At 29.7% G+C, this 25,243-nt stretch overlaps 1 protein-coding gene across 1 annotated transcript in view; it reads left to right on the forward strand.

Annotated features, from left to right (window-relative positions):
* The first annotated feature begins 560 nt into the window (after positions 1-560).
* LOC129962101 (chondroitin sulfate N-acetylgalactosaminyltransferase 2-like) overlaps positions 561-25,243 on the forward strand; it is an 80,892-nt gene continuing 56,209 nt past the window's right edge. Inside the window, exon 1 of the mRNA XM_056075825.1 lies at positions 561-1,916. The gene's annotated coding sequence lies outside the window, so the exon portion shown is untranslated. The remainder of the gene's footprint in view (positions 1,917-25,243) is intronic.

Raw genomic sequence — 25,243 nt, forward strand, 5'->3', positions numbered from 1 at the left:
AAGTAATTCAAATTAAGTTTCAAAATTTGATATTCGGATAGAGATGGCAATTATTTCTTAACATTTGGAATAAATGCTTTAAATTTTGTATGTGGTTTGAAATAAGAGACATTTGTCGTTTCAAATATAATTATACTGAGTTTTTTAAAAAGTTTTTTTGCTAATATAAGTTTTTCCCTTACAGAAATTTATATAAAATCATAATGAATTGAAAAAGTTGCGCTATTATTTCTTTACTACGAGAATGCTCCATTTCTTCCTCCACAGAGCAAAAAGTCATCATCTTTACGTCAAGCCCTTGAGGCCCAATCCCATTCTTTCATCAAAAGTAGTCCGATCCTCACTATAAGACAAATTTTCCAATTTAGTTGCATCCAGTGCCACAATGAGAAATCTTACAGGACCCGATTTCTAAATCAACCACCCCCGCCAGACATCACGTGATCCCATCGGAACCGTCAAGCGGCGTGGGAGCATGCGCAATGGCATTCCTCGAGGAAATCCGAGCCGCCTCTGTGATCCACCGACATACGATCTTCTCTTCAGTCCTCCGTCAGTTTCCTCCGCGCTTGTGCCGATTCCGGGCGCACCCCCACTCTGCAAACGATTTTGAAAGGAACTCTTTCTTTTCGTCGACGAACGAACGACGCCTGGCCAATTCTCGCAGACTATCCGTCAATTTAGTTTTTTCTTTTTCGGATTATTTATTTCGCTTTGATTTTTATTCTTTTTTTTTCTTTCATGCATTCTCTTTAGGAATGACTTTGAAACTTAGTTGTGATTCCTTTGCTTCGGAGAATAAGGATGTGTCACAGATGAACTCCAATCGTTTAATGTTTTCTTGTCCACGAAGAGTTTGACAAATGACTGTAGTAATGGAGAACGTGCGTGCGCGAAGAAGTGCAAATTTCGTAAACTTTGATTTTGTGAGCGATGGAATAATTTTCTACTTCGAATAAATGAACTGAATTCGTTTTTAAATAGGGAAATATTGCAACTTGTGACATTATTAAATATTTCATACTTTCGTAGAAGATCGCTGGGATGGCTATTATTTTGAATTTGGATTAAAACGAAGAAAGCATCTTCCCTGCTGTTGTGGATCAAACAAGAATTAATAAGTAGCTGTAATAGATTGTTTGTAATTAGAATGTTTTAATATTTCAGCTACTTTAATTTTTTTCTTCGTCATCATTTGCATGTTTACTGTAATACAGGATTTTTGAAAGATTCTAAGATTTCTATAATCATTATTAATCATCGCATCAATAAACAATAAAAGGAACATTAATTCTAACTTTTTTTAAAATTGTCTTCATATTCTAATAGTACTAAGAATAATATTTCTCCTCCTCTTTCAGCGATGTTATTGAAAAGTTTTAGACTAAATATCTTCCATGCTGTCTCATACGAATATGAATTAATTAACTTATTTAATGTGAAATAATAATCAAAATTTCAAATTCAGATTTCAAAATATTAAAACTTCTGAAACTTTTTTAAAATGTTCCATGAACTTTTGCCAAAGCTCGAAGAATAGAGAGTTCTTAAATAGAAAAACTTTCGCTGCTGTTGTGATATTCTACAATCTCTGTATATGGATTAATGACATCATATGATCTGCCATTTTTTTTCTAAACTCTAACTGTCTATTCTCTATTTATTAACGGACAGTTTTTTTGTTGAAATGTGAAAGCGCTAAACAAGAAGCATTTTCTAAATAAAATAATGAGAAATTAATTAAACGCATTGAAATGCAATGAATTTTTGAAACATTGATAAATGTTACAGTCGTACTGCTTCCTATGGTATGTCAGAAAACCGATGAAATGCATTCAATATCTAAGAAAAATATCAAGTGTTAATTTCGATAAATAGACATCAACAGTACAGTGGCTGCAATGTAGAACCAACAGGTAGGTTTTATTTATGTTTTTTGTTTTAAAAAAGAATTTAATAATTTTTTTAACAATAAAATGATAATTTTGGAAGAATTTGACAAATAATCATATGAAAAAAAAAAACTTAATAAAGAGTTTGACGAATTATGAGTTCAATTCAATATATTAATTAACTGTTAATCAGTAATTGTTTTTCATGTTTAACGTCCAATATTGGGAAAGGGGTGAAAAAAATTAGTGATCACTTCTATATTGATCTTCTTGCAATCAAAAATTGTGGATGAAATAATATGAACTTAAAAACTTCACTTAAAGTTAAATAAACATTTTGATATAATCAATTCTTACTCATGTGATGCATGTCAAACGTTTATCGGTAGTTTATTATTACCACTTTTCCACTTGTAGAAGAATGAAATACGTGGAGCTGTAACACAAAAAACGTGCTATTAAAAGATTGCATATATAAATTTAGATGATATATACAGCTTCGTTAGTCGTGAATATGCCATCAGGTTAAGTATATTCATTTTATTTCTTTTTATTTAATACTATAAATTCTTTATTTTTCCATTTATTTGGTAATATTCAATTATAACAAGATCTTTAAGAAATAGGATAGCTATTTTTCAGGGGCTGGGGAGTTGAAGAAACAAAGAATTAACAAATAAAGAAAGAAAACATGTTTAACTATAAAAGTAATCTCTATTTAGTGCCTTCGTTTTCACCCTTCACCCCCCCCCCCCCTCCCAACTAAGATATATTTCTATTCATTTCAAGTTTTAAATGATATTTTCTTCAATTTACTAAGCATCTTTTTTAACTTATTATTCTAATTTTTCTTTGGAATTTCTGATTTTTGTTTTTCGTACTGATAACTGATTTACATTTTGGCAATAGCAGCTTTGAACAATTTCTGTTTCAACTGATTTATAATATTCTTATATATTTTATAATATTTTATCAAGTGTTTGTATTAGCGTTTAATAATATTTTATCAGGTGTTAAAATAAATATTAAGTTGAGTAAAGCTAGAAATTTGCTAAAGTTCAAAACTATTTTGACAGATTCTTGAACACTGCATATAAATAAAAATAACACCCCCAAAGATTCGATAATTAAAAAGATATCTGTCGATCGTAAGAGCATAAAATCCAGATATTCAAATTTTGGCTGCTTAAATTTTCAAATAATAATAATATATTATCAAAAAATATTATTTTATATTTTGCTGCCCTCATAGTTTTTAAGTCATGAATTTTCGCAAATAAATAACTGCAATATCATTTTACGTGATTGTGCACAACCTTTTAAAAAAAATTCTCCTATGTTGAGCAATGCATAAAAATATTTTTGTGGTCGTAAATTCAAGCGGCAATCTGATTTTATGAGGTTATAATTTTTTATGAGCAGACATTTTCGTGTAAAACATTCTCAGGTGTGACAGAAAGTTGTTTTCAATACGAGAGTTCTTATTTTAACCATTTTTCCAATTGAAATCGTTTATTGGAGAGACACATTTAAATTTTATGTTCGCGATAAAGATGAAAATGTGATAAGTTGTTGAGAAAAATGTAATAGCTTTTGCGAAATGTGAATAAAAGGTTTGTGTTAAAAGTAAAGTAAATTTAGTTCTTAAATATTTATCATATTTCTGCCAAGCGCAAATTAATTTGCTGTTTTTTTTTTTTTTTTTGCACTATATTCTTAACTTCTATTGTTTTCCTCTTGTTGAAATCGTTTTGAATATTGATTGTCAGGTAGGCAAATTTATGTTGTGATAACTTGGGATTTAATTATATCGTCTGATTTTTTCTTGTAAAAAAATTCGAATTAATTAGTTTGAAATGTTTTATAAGTACGAAGTACATTAAATATATTTTACATGAAATATATTTTATTAATATAATTAGCATTAAAAGTATTTTTTTAACTGGAATTAATAGCATTGCTTCATTGTATATTGAAATAGGTGTAAATTACGCTTTGCATGATATAAATGCTTTGTTTGTAATTTTTAAAAAAAGTATTGAACTGTAATATAATTCAATACAATTTAACTGTATATATTATTTTGTCAAAATAAGACGTTGAACTTCGATTTACTATTTAGTGCATGCATAATAATTTTAACAATTCAAAAATGTAATTAAATATGATCAAATATAAGATCGTGAATTTAACGAAGCCACTGGTGGATTTTTACACCTGGGAGGCTTCAATCAAGTTGATTTAAAAGATTTATTTTCTTAGTTATTAAATAATTAATTAAAAAAATAAATCTATACAAAAAAATACAAAATATGCAAATTCTACTAATTATACAATATTATAATAATACTAACACTTTAACGAGTATAGTTAATCAAGTTCATGTAGTATATATCTCATTGCGTTCGCTTTCTTATTGGGATATTGATAATACCGAGCCTCTGTCACAGTAATATTCTCTAGAATTGTGGTTGTGGGGCGGTTTGTGATGATAAGAGATAAATGAAAACTGATGCATTTTAGTAAAATGAATGAAATAAAACTGAAATTTAAAATAAATAATTAACAAGTTAAAATGTTTGAGTAAATAATGAGTTTCGTTTTGTTTTAAAAAGTAACCTTGAGATTTCATCGAGCCTTAACACCACAGCTGAACCATCCCGAACCAATTAAATGCATGTGGAAATATCTGAATGGCCTAGATGTTCAGATGGATGCAAAATAACCGCCTATAGTACGGTAGATTCGTCTACCCTTCACTTAAGGGATAAATTCAGTCATCGGAGTAGAGGTAATTCGTCACTACACCATTATTATACCCACAGGAGAAACGATTACCTACTTACATGGTAATATCACTTCCTCAGAATTAACGTGCTTCTTTATAGGCTTTCAGCTTCAGCACGATAAAAGAACGTCTTAGAGGGGAAGAAAATATCATTAGATCAATTTAAAAAAAAGGTGTAAAAATTTGGTACCAGATGCAGCAAACCGCTATTAGTATTATAAACCAGAAACGATTTTGTTTCTGGATTTCTGACTAGAGAAGCTAGGTAACTGCCTAAGACCACTTAGCTGTTGCGGCGCCACAGGAAGGACAATTCAAAAAATTATTACAAGGCTAGTTCCCAAATAAATAACTTTGTAAAAGAAATAGAAGTTCCACGAATTATAATGATTGGATCAGATCAGTTGATCCGATTTCTGTTATATTGTTTAAGTTATAAAGAATGCACTGAAATACGAAATTAAATTAATCGGCGAGAGGGCACAATCGCGCAGTCGACACATTAGTTGATAGAATCGAGCATCACTTAATTGAAAACATTTTTCAATACAAATAATCAAACGGTTAAAATATTATTGCAATTAAAGAAATTGACATAATCTTATTTATTTATTTTTTAGCATCTAAAAATTCACGTTAATACGTTAATCACGTCACGTTAATACGATCCACTAAGCTACAACGTAGATTCACTTTGATAGAATCAATCATCAACTATTTGAAAAACTATAATACAAAGAATCAAACGATTTAACATATTATTACAATTAAGGAAAGTAATTTGCCAAATATATAATAAAATTATGCTTATTTATTAGTGAAATCAAAAGATTCGTGACAATTTGAGTCGCATAGCAATTGGTTTTTGAGACAAGCATGCCTTTTTGTGGTACATTTAGATTTTTAGTCACATTTTTTGACACTTTGCCGTGGAAGAAGTAGCGAAAGGAAACGACAGAAACAAACTTTTGTATGTTAATGATACGGAAACTGCTTATGTGCACATTACCTAATTCAAATGCTGAAAATTCTTGATGCCGCACTTTAATGGACCAAATCAGTTAATATGCAAATTAGTTAGGGAATCCGTAGATTAACAGCTTTCGAGCTTAAACCGTAGCAAATGCAAATAACTTCCATGGTATTGCATCATTTTTTCATCCTATCTGGACTTTAAAAATTTATATAAGATTTATCCTTATGTTGTTATTTTCTAGACATGTATAATATCTGGGATTACTTCGCACAGATAGAAATGTCACATTGAGCAAGAAAATGCAAAATAACAATGTAGTCAAGTGTTTCAAACAAATAGATTTCGAAAACATGTTTGCGAAGAATTCTAACTTTTCTATATTTAAAATTCTGTGCATGATATTTTTAAATCAGTGCTATTCATTTCTACTCTTATTCTCAAGATATATTTTATGCATTTTAATGCAAGCACTACATTTATCAATCTGGTGATTAACTCATTTAAATAATTAAGCATTAAAACATGTTAAAGAGGAAATACTTCTGATGCTCAAAACTTAAAGAATGTCTGCAGAAGTTGCTATGTTCTTTTTTTTTTTAAGCTGCTGTTTAAAAATTGGTGAACGATTTTCTGTTTTTATTTCATTTCAATAAGTTTTAGTACTTGTTTGGAAGCGGTTTTTATTTTTCTTACATTTTTTTAGGTGATATGATTTCTTCTGATCCATTTCATATAAATTTTCAACAACAAAATTCTTTAAAATTTCTTCAGTATTTACAAACAGTTCGTTTAAGATAACGTGATGTTGACAAACAAAAGCTTAAAACAATATATTTATGAAATTACATACTTTATTTAATTATAATCACCCTGTACATCTACAGAGTTCGTACGGCAGTAATTAGGATTAATGTAAACATGAGCAGTCTTCAAAGAACGGTATTGTAAAAAATATAAAATTGGAAAGTAGTAAACCACATTATACTTAATGCAATAGAATGTACTATAAGAATGAAAAGAATAACAGCGTGTTAGTAGTAAATTACAAAAATTCGAGAAAAGAGAGGAAAGGAAATCATTTGAGTTGCGTATGAAAGAGGAAAACTGCATTACATGTGAATTAAGAAAATTCAAAGAAGAAAAAACTATTGCACCCCTAATAGGGTTACTACAGTATTAATGTAATTTTCACATTATACTAGCTATTATCCGCGACTTCGTTCGTTTGGATATTTTGATAAATGCATGAGAACTGACCTAGGCATCTTGCGCCTCAATCAATACCTAAGCTCCGTTAATGATTAGGTCATTGTGAGTGCCGTCCAGCCTATGCACGATATCTTCTGATAAAGCGTCCTTGTATTTATCCCACAGCTGGAGGGGGTTTGATAGTCTGAAAGTGCTCACTAAAATTGCAAACAGGTCATTGTGAGCAAAACGACAACGCCGCCCATCACCGCCTAGTTGCCGCGGATGTCCTGTAGGCTGCGATTTAATGCCTCTAATGCATGCTTGTGCGACATTGTGCACTCGTCCCATAATATTAACTTGCACTGCTGCAAAATGACTCCCCGGTCGTTGTTTTTGGTGATGTTGCATGTTGGGGTATCACCGTATACAGCTTGCAAGATTAAGCGGCAATTAGAAAACGGAAGTGCCGTCCAGCCATCGTTAAGCAAAGTTGCAGCAATGCCCGAGGAAGCTACAGACAGAGCTATATTGCGGTCCTTGCGGAGTTGGACTAGCAGAAGATTCAAATCAAGTCCGTATTTTTTTTTAAAAATCAGTCTATTTTATTTATCGATCGAGATTGAGATAGCTACAACAGAAAAATACACATAATTTTTAAACTTTTAATTAAAATGAAAATACAGTTGTCAACAATAAGAACAAATCGCGCATGCGTGTATTTTCAACACCAATTGGAGTAACGCAAATGCGTGAGTTTTCTACGCCAGTTGGGGTAACGCAATGCAGACTAGAAATTTTTAATTTCATTTATTCTGTTTTATTTTAATTTAAAAGTACTTCAGAATGAATTCGAAAGATCGATTAATTAACAACGTTTAATTTTAAATGCATCAAACACTAAGAAAATAAACAGAATCGTTTCAAATAATCGGTCAAAAACATGTTAAGCCTAACCTCGTTAGCGTGGGGAAAAAAAAGACTGAAGCCTTACTCATCTGGCGGTGGGAAAATGAAAAGATTTTTGGATGGAAAGTTAGTTTTTAATTAATAAAAAATTAACCACACAATTAACTGGAATAAATAGTAACCTATCCCCACTCCAGACTATAATCTATCACTCTGCTAAATTTCATCCAATTCCGTTCTACCGTTCTGGCGTGATTGACTAACAAACAGAGGTAAACAAAGAAATGTATCGCCTATGCACACCACAACTCTTGCTATTTGCGCATGCGCAAATTGAAATTTTCGATCGCGCTGATAAGTGTTTTACGCATGCGCGAATCGTAGTGGGAAAATAATTAAAATTGCAATTATATAACTCCTTTTTTTTAATTTTGATATGATTTCAATATGTTAAAACCTTCTCCATTAAATGCCGTACAATATGATACAAATATCTCCAATATCAGTTACATATTTCTCGAGTTTTTCGAGTTCAAACATATAGACACTTTCAGGAGACTTCATTTTATACTATGAATAGATTTGACATTATTAGAGGACTCAAAAAAATAATCCGTCAAAATTCTTGCAATTTTGAGAAATGCGTAATTCATTTTCTACGTTCGAGTTCTTGAAATAAGATTTATATAAAGAAATTCATAAATTTCAGTTCCTTGCCACAATGTTTCTCACGTCGCATTTTTTTAGGGTCTCTTTACTATGGCGTGACGCTTTCTTTCAATTTTTAAACTGGAAACGTTTACTACATAATTATCAACAAAATATTTCAAAATAATGATTCAAGTAAACGATTTTCTTTTTTTTATGCTCACTGTCGGTCAGTACTTTCAGAAATAAATCAACGTGTTCGAATACACAGTAATTTAAATATATCAAATTTTGTATGAGAATTTGTTACTACAAGTGCAGTTTTGTGTCAAACTTTTCTTTCAATCTGTTGAGGAAAATATATCTAAAATAGAAATTCGAATTTCAGATTCTATTAATGGCATGTCAGCGATTAATCGCCAGATAACTTGTCAAGGATGACTAGACCGATTCAGTAAAAATGCTGAATTCAAGTTAAAAGTTAATATATCGTAAATATTATACACTAGTGCCATGCAAGACGTTCTCTGGCATGACAAATTTATTAGAGAGTTTTGGGTCTCCACTGGTTTTTTTTTTCTTTCTTTCTTTAAAAGCTTTTAAATTCGCGCACTTTTTACCATATTCGCAAACCAATGCACAGCAAATAGATTTTCGTTAATATGCAATAAGTTGGCAGAACTTTGATCTCAAAGATTCTTCAACTTCGCTATTGCTGGAAAGAAACTTATATTGTAAATATTGTTAATCTTGCTATTGCTGAAAAGAAGAATCTCGCTATTGCTGGAAATAAACTTATATTGCAAATATTGTTAATCTTGCTATCGCTGGAAAGAAGAATCTCGCTATTACTGGAAAGAAACTTATATTGCAAATATTATTAATCTTGCTATTGTTGGAAAGAAGTATCTCGCTGTTGCTGGAAAGAAACTTATATTGCAAATATTGTTAATCTTGCTATTGTTGGAAAGAAACTTATATTGCAAATATTGTTGATCTTGCTATTGCTGGAAAGAAGAATCTCGCTATTACTGGAAAGAAACTTATATTGCAAATATTATTAATCTTGCTATTGTTGGAAAGAAGTATCTCGCTGTTGCTGGAAAGAAACTTATATTGCAAATATTGTTGATCTTGCTATTGTTGGAAAGAAACTTATATTGCAAATATTGTTAATCTTGCTATTGTTGGAAAGAAACTTATATTGCAAATATTGTTAATCTTGCTATTGTTGGAAAGAAGTATCTCGCTGTTGCTGGAAAGAAACTTATATTGCAAATATTGTTAATCTTGCTATTGGAAAGAATCTTATATTGCAAATATTGTTAATCTTGCTATTGCTGGAAAGAAGAATCTCGCTATTACTGGAAAGAAACTTATATTGCAAATATTATTAATCTTGCTATTGTTGGAAAGAAGTATCTCGCTGTTGCTGGAAAGAAACTTATATTGCAAATATTGTTAATCTTGCTATTGTTGGAAAGAAACTTATATTGCAAATATTGTTGATCTTGCTATTGCTGGAAAGAAGAATCTCGCTATTACTGAAAAGAAACTTATATTGCAAATATTATTAATCTTGCTATTGTTGGAAAGAAGTATCTCGCTGTTGCTGGAAAGAAACTTATATTGCAAATATTGTTAATCTTGCTATTGTTGGAAAGAAACTTATATTGCAAATATTGTTAATCTTGCTATTGTTGGAAAGAAGAATCTCGCTATTGCTGGAAAGAAACTTATATTGCAAATATTATTAATCTTGCTATTGCTGGAAAGAAGAATCTCTCTATTGCTGGAAAGAAACTTATATTGCAAATATTGTTAATTTTGTTCAATATTTAATATATTGTGATCTATTATATCGTGATAAACTTGGAAACATCAAATGAACTCTTACAAATATATCATCAAAAATTTAGTAACATTCGATTTATTGTGAGAAAAGAACATAAACTAACAAATTAAATTGAATAAAGGAATGAGTTAATCTGAATGTAGACTGCTAATATTTTTAATATTGCCTTCGCTTATCGGAAGATTGGCTTATGCTCAGGTGTCTTGTTGAAGTAAAAATATATCATGGGAAAGCTTTTCTAAATAAATCATTTGAGTCATCTTTATTCTTGTGAGTTTGAAGGAAGGGTTTTTTCCCCTTTCTAAGATAAATCAATTTTCAACTTCTGTCCCAACAGGAAAGCAAAAATTAGTTTTCAACTGCTGTCACACAACAAGCACATAAATCTATTTTCTACTACTGTCAAAAACTAATTTCAGGGTTCCTCATATATTGTTACTAAACTCGCCGAGTGAGTGCACGTTAAAAGTGATCTATTCAGCTTGATAACGGAAAATTAATTTTTATTCCAAATAGAGAATATGCCCAAACATACTATACAATTTGATAGTAAATGATAAACTAAATAAATACATTATTCCGGCTCGAACGAATATCTGATCGTTTAGTCATTTATGTCAGCGCCTCAGCTTTTAATAGTATCTCGATAGCACGAGATTCCAAATGAAATTTTTTGAAACAGTCCTCAGATTTCGGTTTCTGATATAGATGAGACAATAATTCTTCTCCTTTCCTGATTTTTTTTATCGCCGAATCGGTCATTAATTCGTATCCATCCGCTGTAATTTTCTTTATCAATCATGAAACTTACATGACAAGGAAGCGGTATTGGGAATTTGTAATTATTTCATTAACTATGCATGCAAACTAAGGAGTTCCATTTTTACCTTTAATCGATTCAGCCATATTATATTCGATTTAAAAAATGCTGATCCTGCATCAGTTTCCAAATGTTAAGTATATATGTTTATTGAGAACCAGTTTATATTTTATATCATACCTGTTCGAGCTGTTTTCTTGTCCTTAAATGACATAAATGATAAGAAGAAGAATATCTAAACGGCTATCTCCAAGAGCAGAATTCAAATGAATTAGAGATTCCAGCGAATGATTTGGCCCCCTAGATCGCCTGGTATGAATCCCATCGAACATTTAAGGAACATAATCTAGAGATCAGTTTGTGCATAAAATCCTGTACTAGTTACACTTTCGCAATTATAGACGTCTATAGAGAACAGCATGGCTCAATATTTCTGCAGGGGACTTGCAACGACTTGTTGAGTCCATGCCATGCCAAGTTGCTGCCCTTCATTGGGCAAAAGGAGATCCAACATCTTATTAGGATGTATCGCATGACTTTTGTCACTTCAATGTATATATTAAAAGCCAAATTCCTCTTCGATTTTGAATACCACAGCATGTCTTTTTCAGCAGTAGGTGCATGAATTAATTCGCAACATAATTTCAGACGCATCAATTTGTAGTTAACTTTTTGGTGCATGTATTATGTGTTATTTTAATCAAAAGAACGATTTTCTTTTTGAATTTTATGGATCCAGGACTAATATTAATATCGATATACCCTAAATATGGTTGAACAATCTGAAATATGTAACATTAAGATAGATGTAATCTATGCTATATTTAGAAATCGATTTTAATTTTGTGATCATGTTAATATCATTAATCTTTTTAATGTTAATTTTTTATCGAGTAAATCAAGAAAAATAGTGATTTTTGATTTAAAAATATTAATTGTTTTTAATTAGTGACTAATAGTAGGGTTCAAAATTGAAAAGTCATAAGTTGGAGTCCTAATTTCACAAGATATCTAACTTAATTGTTCACTTTTTTTGTCACTGTATTCATTTTTGATGTAGTACTTTTTACTGCTTTTGGTATTTCTTTTCCTTTTCAACACATTGTTACAAAATTTAGAATTAAATAAATACAAATGAATGCTAATATTCATTTTATACTAAGCATTCCTTCTCAGAAATATTGTTATCAAGAAAGTGTATAGATGTTATTTATACTTAGCTGATGGATATTATACATAGCTCTCTGAACATATTATTAAACTTTGCCTTTCTCTTTCTAAAATATCCCCCCCCCCATGATGAAAATCATCTTGTTTCGAAGTATTTCGAAGTTTTTAAGCAAATATTCTGTTCTAAACTTCTTTTTGTTTAATATAAACTAAAGTTACGACAGCCTATTTTATTTTTCATTCTTAAATGCAAACTTATCAGAGTTGTTAAAAAAATTGTGCTTCAATGAAGTCAAAAATAAGAAAAATTTTAGAATTTTGCCTCAAATCATGCTATAGACTGCTAAATTTTCTTACTTTTTACTCAACAAAATACACTGTATTTTCCTCAAGAAATATCATATTCTTCATACTAGATCTTTTAGATTTAGAATTTATTTCTTATTGAGGCTTGAATAAAACTATATTTTATCTTAGAAAATACGTAATAGAATAATTTAAAGAAATACTTTCGAACAACTGAGAAGATGTAATGAAAATAAACATTCTATCCATTTTGTGGAAAACTCAAATTGTTATTGATTTTATCGTTTTTGTACAGATGGTTTGATTCGATTTATTTATTTATTGCTTCTGAGAACTATACACCAGAGACTTAATGAATGCAAACAGCCGTGAGATAGCGAACTAAATGAGTCGATTCGCTCTCAAGTTGGACACTGCCTTGACCACTCACATTAATCGATTTACTTGATTGTGAACATTCTCCCTAATGTCCTCTATCCTATATCGATTTTTTCTGTTTATCTGTCTGCTAAGTGACACAACAACCTTCGGCCATCCTGATCACCATAGTGATTTAATTGGAAGAAGTTGCAAGCGTTGTTGCAAAAATTTGTATTAGTTTTGATTATTGGAATTTATGTTACAATGAATAAATAATTCAGAAATTTAAATAATTAATAAATAATTCAATAATAATTCAAATAATTGAATAATATACAATTCATTTTAAGTGTACATTCACAATGGATTTTAATATACAGGTATGCATCCAAACCGTAAAATATTCGGAACCGTAAAATTCGGTTTATTCGCGTTGTAATGTCTTGATCTAGACTGATCAAATAACGAAGCAGAATTTCCAGACAAATCTTTATTTTATAGCTCTCTCTCTCTCTCTCTCTATATATATATATATATATATATATATATATATATAGACTATGACTATGTATAGGAGACTTGTAATAGGAGACACAACAGTCGAAGTCGAAGGTTTATCTTGAAAACTCAGTTCTCCATCAATACGGAGAAACAACACCACAGGGAACTAACAGGTTGTTAGTCAACACGACCACTCCAGGGATAGTTCTCGGACTCCGAACTCGTGGGCGAAGTCCAACAGTCTGCGAGCAATTCGTTTCTTCTCCTCTCCCTAAAAAAAAAAAAAAAAAAAAAAAAAAAAATCTCCGCACTTTATTTCGGCGACAATTTCCACCTCTTAATTTACGTTGGTCATTTGAGCTCTCTTTCGGTCAATTGGGGTTCAGCAATATGCTCCCTCAGTGGCGACAGTCGGTCGTGGGAAGGTCCTTTTAGTGATGCACCTTTCATAACTGACTATTCTGGAACACGGAGTTATCATAGTCCTTTCACAATGAGAAACATTTAGCATCCAGATGTTTGGACACCCCTTTCTCTTTGAAGGTACTATCAATATCTCTTGGGCGAGGAATTCCCACATGTGGTCTTTCACTGTAGTCGCTAATGAACAGATGCGAAATTACCCAGGTGAAAGGATCCACCATCTGGCTATCACGAGGAGTTTAGTAATCAACAGCGACCACACAGCTGGCTGTAAATGTCTTATCAGTACCGGGAAACGAGGAATGTTACAGCGTCCATACGCTGTCTCTAAGTATGAGAACATCCGAAACACTACCAAAGATAAATTTTGTTATAGTCCTTTATTTTCATTCATCATTCTTCTAATCAGCAAATATGTCACTACACCGGAATAACCACAGATCTGCTTTAACATCCAGAACTTAATTGAATGACCACCATGTCAACAGCAAGCGGTGGGAAATGATGTTGGAATACTATTATCATCGGCCTTGACAGAGCCCTTGTCATAGTAGGTACTTCTAATCATTGAAGTGGCGATACTTCGATTCAATAATATAACTATACCCAACAGGAAAGTGAATATAATTTATTCCACACTCCCCCACTATAGAAGAGCGAAGTGATTAAGACATATAAAAGATAATTGCATTTAATGAAAGATTAAATTAACTGAATAAGATTGATCTTATCTTAAAATATATACATTTTCCACCTTGCATAGCAGAATAGATTAGAAGACTGGTAAAGAAATTATACAGAAAAGTAAAAGACAATATTTTCGAAATTATTAGAATTTCCTTGCAAGAATAAGTAGATAGAATAAAAGGAATCTAAACTTCTCGAATCGAAGAATTTCTGACGTAAGAACTTACTTTTTTGGAAATGCAGTCTTGTGATTTCGATCAGAACTCAAACTCATCTGCTCATTAATTGTTAATTTAAACACCAAAAAACATTTCCTCTATAAAAATATATATGTTATGGTTAATGTAATAAATCGATTATAATTATTAATAACTGATGTTCCTGTGTTGTGACTTATGGCACATTCGCTTGCACAACCCCTTTTTACAAGGGGTGGGGTGTACATTCACACACCTCACAGATAGAACACAGAAGACCAACCATGCCCGAACCGGGAATCGAACCCTGGCTGCCCAGATCACGCTTTATCCCTATGCCAGGACGCCAACATTAATAACTGATTAAAGTAATTAATCGATTTCTCACTGATTATTATCAATAATAATATATTAATTACATTAATTTTGACATATATATTTAAGTTATTGTGGTTTTATTGAATTTCAATCGCATTTTTATTTCTACCTTTTTTTTTTTTTCTTTTCTTTTCTTTTTTTTTTCTTTTTTTTTTATCTTTAGAAATCCCTTTCTTTTATTTCATTCAGTGACGTTAACGGACGGGGTATGAAGTTTCCACTGCAATATTGAAATCAATATTTTTTTTTAAAAAATCTTTATTTTAAATCAAAATAATTACTTTGAGAAGCTGATAGAGATCTACTGACCAATCTATCAATATATCTAGCTATATTTTAGAGAAAAAAGATGACTTTAAAATTTCGATTGACATTTTTTAGATCAAATTGTTAAAAAGTTTCTTGCTTATCAAAGATGATGCATGCATACATTTTTAATGATTTTCTATTTGTCCCTTAATATTTTCTTAAGAGACAAGTATCAACATTTGCAGCAATTTTCAATCAGCAAGTTAATCAAATTATTGAGTCCAACAAACAATTTAAGAATACATTTGAAAGTAATTTTTTTTAAAAAATCGCTGCAATTTCATAAAACTTAAATATTTAATTAAGAAGTGGCAACAAGGGTTCATACTTGTGAATAACTATTGTCATTAATATAACTTTTATAAGACTAGTAGTTTATTGAAAATTGGGCTTAACATTTTCTCAACTACATATCAAATCGTCAATCAATACGTTTTATTAAAACAATAAGATAAAAACAGACTACTCCACTGAGTCGAATTCAAGGGAAAAAATGCATTATTTTCTAACCGGGCATGTTTTATTAAACACTCAATTTCCAAAGAATTGATGCAATAATTTAATGAGTAAACAGCGCTTGAAATCCAATTAAAAGACGGACTAGCTAACTTTATTAGTTTTGCTCCATCGTCTTACATGGTGAATTAAATTAACAACAAATTGACAATTCATTAGTCATGCAGGCAGCGGCACGGCAATTAATCATCGGAAAATTAAGTATTTTGCAGGACCACTTTTCTTTCTTTCTTTTTTTTTTTTTTTTTTTTTTCTTTTTCTTCTTGGAATATTAGAAAAAAGAAATATTAGTTCGTCCAGATTAAGTTAGAAAGTAACAAAGGCAAATACTGATTGAAATAAAATGATATCCATTACCTTAACTAAAATGATTAATAGTTTGATATTTTTTTCTATTTGTGCATGGTTCCTAATCGTGTTCCAATCACCCCCTGGGTCGTTCACAGGTTTGAGGACAATTATCGTTAATGATAGAAAATAAGTAAAACAAGAACATTCGAAACGTTAGCGAAACCATTTAGTAATTAAGGACAGCTTTCTTTAACAATTTTATTAACATTTCACCTCATCATGTAATTTTGGTTCAATTTGCGAATTTCAAATATTTTCTGATTAAATTCTTCTGATTATTTATACTTATGCGATTATTTCTTCTTATTATTGCAAAAGCAAAAATACTGCTTTTAAATTAAATTCGAATTCATAACAAATTCCTGAATATTTTTTTTGGAAATTTTTATATTTCCTGACTATTATTTTGGCTATTTGATGAGTAAAAATTTCTTCAGATTTTCAAATCGAAAAAAGTGTTGATTAAATGAATTTCAAGAAATGATGCATTCTTTGTAAACCAATTTCTTTGAATTAGGAAATCGTTTACGTTTCTACCTTTACAATTCTGTTAATTAAAATATGAATTTCCCTACTTTATGAATATTAATGTTAAATGAATGTTAATGTATGTTATAGGAACGTTAAATGAAATTTTGATCGCCTAGGGAAATTTAACAAAATAAGCAGCACATTTTTTAAAAAATTAAAAAATATTTAAATGAAATGAGTACAATTTTGAATCTCTCCGTGTTTTTAAATTATTAATTCAAATGAATTTACTTAATATTAAGGAACACAGATATTACACTAAAATGATAATAATGCCTTTTTAATCATCCTTAGTAAAAATAAATTAAAAACAATGATATTAAACTATTAATAATTACTATAGTAAGAACTCCCTGAAGAAGTTTTTGATTATGGATTCCTATAATTAATATTTTTCGTTTATGTTTTCATTTCTCTTCTTTCAAATGTATTGCTTCTTTGGATTGTGATATTTTGACTTCGATTATTCATATATTAATTTGATTTGGAGGAAAATGTTATTAGTAATTCAGTGGTTGAATTAAATTAAATAAAAATAAAGAATAATTTTACTAAAATATAATTTATTCATTCTTTATTAATCAACCAATAATTCAGTTAAAAGTTATACGACTGAGTAATTAACTAATTTATATAATACACATCACAATATACAGCAACATTTAAAAATATAAAACTGCATTTCTAGATGGACTCAAAACATGTATTAATGGAAATCAATCTTTCGTGTGATCATTATCAGCAAAATATTTTCTGGCCATTTTACCGTAGAAAAAGTGTATAATGAATATTTAAAGTTATAATTTAAGGCTTTTTATACAAGAATTTTAAAAATTGGGATTGAGTTCCTTTGGGAAGTCAGGTATAGTTTGTATTAACCATTGAAAATAACTATTATTTTAAACAGCAATTCATCTTATCAATAGATGACTCCAAACGATATATCATTTTAGGGTAAAATACACGAAAACCGTTTAATTTTTTTATTATTTTATTCAATATTTTTTACGTCAGTTTGAATTTCTTGTTTGTAATACACATTAATAGCCAGTTGAATAGTATATTTGACAGATTTGAACTAAAATTTGCTACAAGTGCAAATAAAAACCCGAAGATTTTCATACGTCTATTTCATTCCACTTTTGAGCTTATAGTGTTCACTTTCTGACGAATAATTGAAATCTCAGGCTTTCCTTTTGAGATTTCCCAAACTTTTAGCAGTTCTAAAACTTAAGTGTATTGTTCCCATAATATTAATTAATTAATTTAATTAGATATTTTTTATGTCTTATAGTTTTAAAGACGCACAAACTCCGAAAATGATTCCTTCTAATTGAAAGAGAACCAAAAAGTGGGAAATAATCAAAATCATGTCAGTTATTTTATTGATAACAATACATTTTCACATAATTCTTATATGAAAAAAATAAATATCACAGCATTAATGTTATTTTTTTACATTTGTTCTGAAAAAGTTATGAAATTAATAGCTAGAGCATTAATATAAATTGTACATATAAGTTAATGTTTATAAAAATTGTATGAGTTATTATTTCAATTAAGCACGCACAAGTATCATTAAATATTAAAAACGTTCTTGTATTTTTATGTCTACCCTGTTTCTGTACCTTAGGAACTGCAAAGATTAGCTAATAAATCACAGCAAATAGAGCAGCGGAAAAGGATTATCGTCTAGCGGAACGATTTCTGGTATTTCCTGCTTCCAATAACTGACCTTAATGAGTTCTCTGACCTTATTTTGTAAAAGATATGATCGAGTAATCAATAAGTAACTTCGGCAACTTCTGAATATTGTTAGAAAAATTAAAATATGTATTAGTTCTAAGAAACAAAGAATTCAAATTCTTGTCGACTGATGTCATTCTTTCATATACTGGGCATCTAATTAAAGAATACTCAATTATACATGCTCTATTGCATATAGGAAACTTCTCATATTTTCCAGAATCAATAGGTGTATTAAACTTAATATCTAATTAAAATTACAAAAATTGTAGTAGCAGTTTTAGAGACATAAGCGTATGCTATTTTAGACATTTCTGTACTGTATAAACATTTAAAAAACAAATAATTTTCGTGTGTGTGTGTGTAGAAATAAACAAAATTGTATTATCCAAATAAATAAATACTTAAGGAAATATATAAATTTTAGTAAAATATTTAGAACTTGAAGCAGCTTCAGACAGTACCAACGACCGAGGTTCGTGATATTCCATCTGTCTTCTAACATTAGTAATTCCCAATCACTCTTCGCCAATCCATTCTATTTATCGCCCATCCATTTTAGCACCTAAAGCACGAGACCACATTATCTTCACTCCAAGCCTATTGCTGAATGCTTTCTTAGTCACCAAGATCGCAAATCAACCCCACTCCCACCTCTCATTCAACTCAAGCCTCTCCTCAATACCCACAATGAGTGAGCACCCAATCCAAATGGCGCGAATAAACGGACGGAGAGGAAATTAAGGTGAACTGGATATTCACCCTTATATTCAACTTAATGTCAATTATGAATTGTGCTTTTGGATTTGCAATATATTTTGGAATGACACCCTCCATCGATGTGCTACTGAGCGATCGTAAGTGTCTAATTTAATTAGTCTACAGTATGCTGTGCTCTGATAGCATATTTTATATTTTCTAATTTAAAATGCACCATGGATTTTAAAACAAAATTTGCCAAAGGCATTTCACTTAAAAAAAAAGTGAATCTGTTTTAACAATGCTAATGAAAATTAATACGATTGTGAGGAGGAGAGAAGAGAAGGAGATGAAAACTACTGTGCAAAAAAAAGAAGTTTTTTTGGTCCACAGTATTTTCCATTTTTATCAGGATGTATATAAATATCTATATTACTTTAAGTGAAGGGTTTGAAAAATATTAAAATATAAATAACAATGAAATATTATGAAATTCTGGATTTTTTTAATGATTTTTTCCAGTTTCTCACTTTTAACTATTTTTACTAAACAATTATTCTATCCATTATATTATGGAAGAATATATCGGGCAATTGTATGGTGAAAATTCTATCAAGTTGGTTATCAGATTACTATGTCTTATTCCTCAGGAAAAATTAAACAGAAACAACACAAAAGAACAGAAAAACACACTAAAAGAGCATTTGCAAAAAACAAAAAGATGCACGCAAGCAGCAGATTTTAAACAATCACAACAACACAAAGAGCTGAGATGGAATTCGCTGGAGATACAAATTGTAAAGGGAGACTTTGCTCAACGATTACTGCTCTTGAATATGTCTATGCTTTTATAGCATCTGTCACAGACTATCGAATATTCTTCATAAAATAAATGTGCAAGGTTTAATCAAAAATTATCTGCCCTTAGTTTTGTGCTTAAGTAAATGAAGTTAAGAAGGCGTAGGTTGATGTTGGTATGAAACATGTATGCACTTTTTTTCTTGCCTTCTCCAGATATCAATCATTGATTGGGAAAATAATGCAGTCCAGTTTTTATTTAAAAAAAAAGAATGAAAATTTTAAACTAAACTTCTGCATTTTAAATTCGGGTTTATGTGTACAAAGCCAGACATTTGGTTATTATAGTTTTAATTATAGCACTCTGATACCAAGGCTGGTCCACTTTCAAGCTAACATCTTGTATGACTTTAGAGGTATTGTTTGTCATGAATAGACATCACACAGCAAAAACCACACATAAATACTATCAAGAAGTTTTGCATTATCTTCGTATCGATATGAGATGCGAGATATCAGATCTTTGGCCCCAAGAAATTGGCAGCTCTATTATAAAAGTGCACATGACCATTCATTCTTCATATATTATGCAGAGTTCCTTGAACAAATAAAACATATATGTATTTTTTTCATCTTTCGTGTGAATTCTGGTTCTTCTCTATACCAAAAATGGCCCTTAAAAAGATAAGATTCCTGTCTGAAGGTGCTATTACACAAAATGCGACATATTAGCTACGTGCTTTCTAAAGATGGATTGCAGAATTCTTCCCGAATATGGCCCAGTCTTTAGAAGAAATGTATAACAGAGCAAAAGGATTATTTGGAGAAAATTAGTAATTGTTATATCCAGTAATTTTCATGAGTGAAGATAAGATAGTTTTCAAGCAAACTTTGTATGTGGTATTTTTCAAAAATTTTGCAAGAGAATGTTCACACATTTCACAAATAGTATTTATTATTCTTGTATCTATCCACCATATGAGCTATCTGATAGCTTCTATGCATTCCTTCACTTTTTAGCATACTTCACTTGGTACATAATGTGTTTAAATTCGGCATTTACTGCAGAATATGGAGAAGTGTTTTCGAATAGTACATCTTCTCCTTGATTGATTGAGCATACAAGCACGTTCGAAAGTACAATTAAAATCTAAAAATGAAATTTTGAAAAATCACATATATTTTGACAGATTTAAATTAAAATTTGAAAATATTAAACGAAATGTTTATTTTCTTTAACTTCATTTAATTCGTTGTGTTTTCAAATTATGACATTCAAAAACTCAAAAAAATCTATGATTTAAGGAAATTGACCCAAATTCTTATTCAGAATACCAATTAGATGTAAAAAACCAAAAGTAGATTAATCCACGCATCTATTGTATTATAAAGATCTTTCATATTCATATAGAAACAGACACAGACGTAATTCCAAGTGGAGCTTTCAGAATCATGAAGATTTAAAAAGAAAGATTCATCAAAGTTTTGAAGCCAATTTTTAATTCTTTCAAAATTGTATATAGTTTATAGATACAGTCTCACTTTTGTGATCGAAAATTCGAGGCACAAAATTGCAGATGATGTCTGTAATTGCGCAGTACAGTCCATACACAAAAAAATATTTTTAATATCATTTCGGTGGGCAACACAATATCGTTGTGAAAATTTATCTTAAAATATCTTTTTAAAAATCGTTAAATTACTCTTAAAATTATTAAATTAAAGAAAATACATTATGAAAATAAAATTGGCATCATACAATGGATAACTTTTTAATTTTAATAATTTGTAAAACTGAGTTGCATTATATTATTTATTAAAAATCTAATTACATTTTTTTAAATCTCTTGTTAATGAAGACTTTTTACCCAAAAATTTCGAAATTTGATACCGTTGTTTCCAATCATCTCTCCGTTTCAAAGATTACACATTATAGTTCAAACATTTTTCATATTACGTGTACACATGGCACATCGTATTATTTATTCTGGCAAATGATATCATGAAAAGAAGCGACGGAAAAGAATCTTATTTTCTTCCGAATATAAGAATTTTAAATGAAACGTTTATAAATCACTTTGAATTGTCCATTGTTATGGATTTCTCATCATGTGGCAGCATCTGATCTACAGTGATCTCAAATATCGCATTTAATAAATTCAAAAATGTACAAACTCACTCAACTTCAAAATATTTGAAGGATTTTATTCACTTACAGATAAAAAAAAATAACTCATTTCTTATCTCTAATCTTTGATTATAAACCATAAAACCAAAAAAAAAAAGATGGAGAAAAGAACCTGGAGGATATCACTTCTGATAAAAATTGAAATAAATTATGCCGAAGTTTTTCCGTAAGAGATAAAGTTGTTCTTTATGTATGAGTAGGTTTTTAATAGAAAAGAATTTTCTGTTTCTGGCAGAATGATGTCAAAAATTTCGAAAAGACAATTTTTCAGCTGTCTCAAGCAGCAAGGCTCGGGACGAGGCAGAAAATTAATGTTCTAAGTTGAAACTTCAAATCAGTTTCTGCATATGTTTTAGTCGTTCAGTACTAAGAATTTATTAAAGCGATAGGAAAAATTCCACTTTTTTTTTCAGAAACTAACTTGCCTTATGTTAAACGTATTGAAAGGAATGGTTAAAAGATGGATGTATGGATTTGATTAATCTTCTTATGAAACGTTATAATTATTTTTAATTAAATTTCTTAACATGCTTCAGAATTTTTCTTTATGAATTCGTTCTTAATGTGTTCCAAAGGCATAAAAATTTCTTTCACCGATGTATTAATAGCGAAAGGGATTAGAAACTACACTGTGTCAACAGAATTGAGATAATTTTATTGTTTACTAGTCGCCTTTGGCAACCAGCTAGTTATTCACTTAGAATATTGGTTGCATTTTATTTCGTATAAATCTCTCAGTCATGACTTCACTTCTTTTCGCCTGATTGATTCAATAATCTATTTTAGCGCAAAAAAAATCGTAGGGCAGACTAAACACGTTAAATTAAAAAAAAACTTTTTATGCTTTTCATATATGTATGGACAATCCTAATTATATCATAATGCCATTATAAATATAATTACCCTTATAATTCATTTTGTAATTGCAAATTGCCTTTCGATGTATTGGACATTCTCTTTCTGATTCCACATGTAAACTGCCTAGATAATAAATATAATCTTTCTTATCAACATTCAACAATGGAAGAAAAATCATGTAATTGATATTTATTGTAACAATAAAACCGCTGCGAATTGCATTGCATTAATGAGACTTTAAATGAAATTATATAAAAAAAGTCTTTCGAAAATTGAAAAACTTTCATGTATGATTAAAATGGTGCTATAATTGATTTTATGCAATGTTATTTACGTAAGTTATTAAAATATTGCATACTTTTTAATTAATCAAAATTTCAAAAAATTTGGCTTGAAAATATGTCTATATTGAACCATCTGGTGGCTTCTATAGCGTCAAACATACATACATCTACTCGCTTTTTTATTATTTGTATAGACTAGCAGTTTTTGGCATTCAGCTTACTCGCCTGGTATATTTGTTGTATATTATATTAAGTAATCCGCTATTTGTTCGTATTTACTTGAGAAAATTATTTAAAATTTATTATTGTGATAATCATGTTTTAGAAATCTTTAACATGTTTCATTAATTTTACTTACACATTTAGCTTGTTGCAAGTCTGTTATTATTTCTTTCGAAATTTGAACTTAAGTGTAAAAATAATTAAAGTTCGTTGGATCCAATGGTATATTAGCTAGGCTAAAATATGATACTGAAATAAAATTTCCTAAACAAAAGTACCTTTCCCCCAAATAAATAAATATTTTTATTTACAAACTTTTGAAAGCGAGAAATGAACATATAATTAAATATTAAAGAAAACAATGTTATATGTAAGCAAAACAGTGGCATACAAAATTGAAAATCGTGCCTAAAAGAAGTTTTTGAAATTTGTCACTGAAAGAATTGCATGGCAATTAAATGTATCATCAAAAAGATAATAATATTTATTTTGAGATATAGTACTGATCATTTTCGTGCTAAAGAATTTTCACAAATTAACAAGAAAAAACCCGCATAATTTTTATTTTATTTTTAATTTATTGAAATTAAAAAATGGCTGTGCGATATGCATTCCTTCTTCCAAATCACATGCATACCAAAGTTGGTTGTTCTAAATTTAGTGATAGGTCAATTAATGAGTTTACAGACAGATACGCAAACTTTCACTTTTATTATTGGTAGAGATTTATAAAATTTTTGCATAATCTGTTCAGAAAATATGCCTCAAATAACACAAGCATAGTTGTAACAATCTAGTTGTAGAGTTTATCACAATGACACCCTTTTGTATTACTTCAAAGTAGGAATCATTTACGTCTTATTAAACATGTCTTCTATCTAATAGTCTTATTGCAGAAGTTTTCACCTACAAATTATTGAAAATATTAATTCATGATCTGCACGCGCTTTCTAGTCCATTGAGCTAATGTAAATAGTGACCAGATATATGACCAGATAGTGTTAGTACTCTAACGAATTAATCAATGTCGTCTGTAATGCAGAAGTTGCTGACCCTCAGGATTCGATAATATATTAGCTGAATCGTGTTCACACCTAGTTATGAGAAGCCCAATTCCTAGATAAGCCTTTAATAATACCGCTTCTGAGCGTTGGAATAATATGACTGCATTTTACCAGTGCTTGTTTAATAGTAAATGTACGATAAAATACGATATCTGTGCAATACAGTAGTAAAAATTGGCTCTAAATGTAACATAAAGGGATGGAATGAGAACTTCATTGAAAATTATTTTTAAACATTGTTTCTCTATGCATACTTAAAAGTAGAATATTTTTATTTGTTAATTCATTATTATGAAAATAATAATACCAAGAAATAATGTTTTGCAAAATTACGAAATTCCATCTTTGCAAACGGAAATTAAGTTGAATAAAATGTATTAAAAATAGAAACATTGGTGCTTTAACTTTGAAAGAAACAGCATTTTTTTTAATTGTTCAATAATAGTTAATATATTAGAATTACCATGCATAGTATAAAATTTTCCGAATGTTTTAAATTGAATTGTCATATTACTACAGCAAATTCACAGATAATGAAATTGGAAGAGGCAAAATCGTTATGAAATAATATGAAGTAAA

The sequence above is a fragment of the Argiope bruennichi genome, chromosome 2, assembly GCF_947563725.1.
Source record: "Argiope bruennichi chromosome 2, qqArgBrue1.1, whole genome shotgun sequence".
NCBI classification, from domain to species: domain Eukaryota; kingdom Metazoa; phylum Arthropoda; class Arachnida; order Araneae; family Araneidae; genus Argiope; species Argiope bruennichi.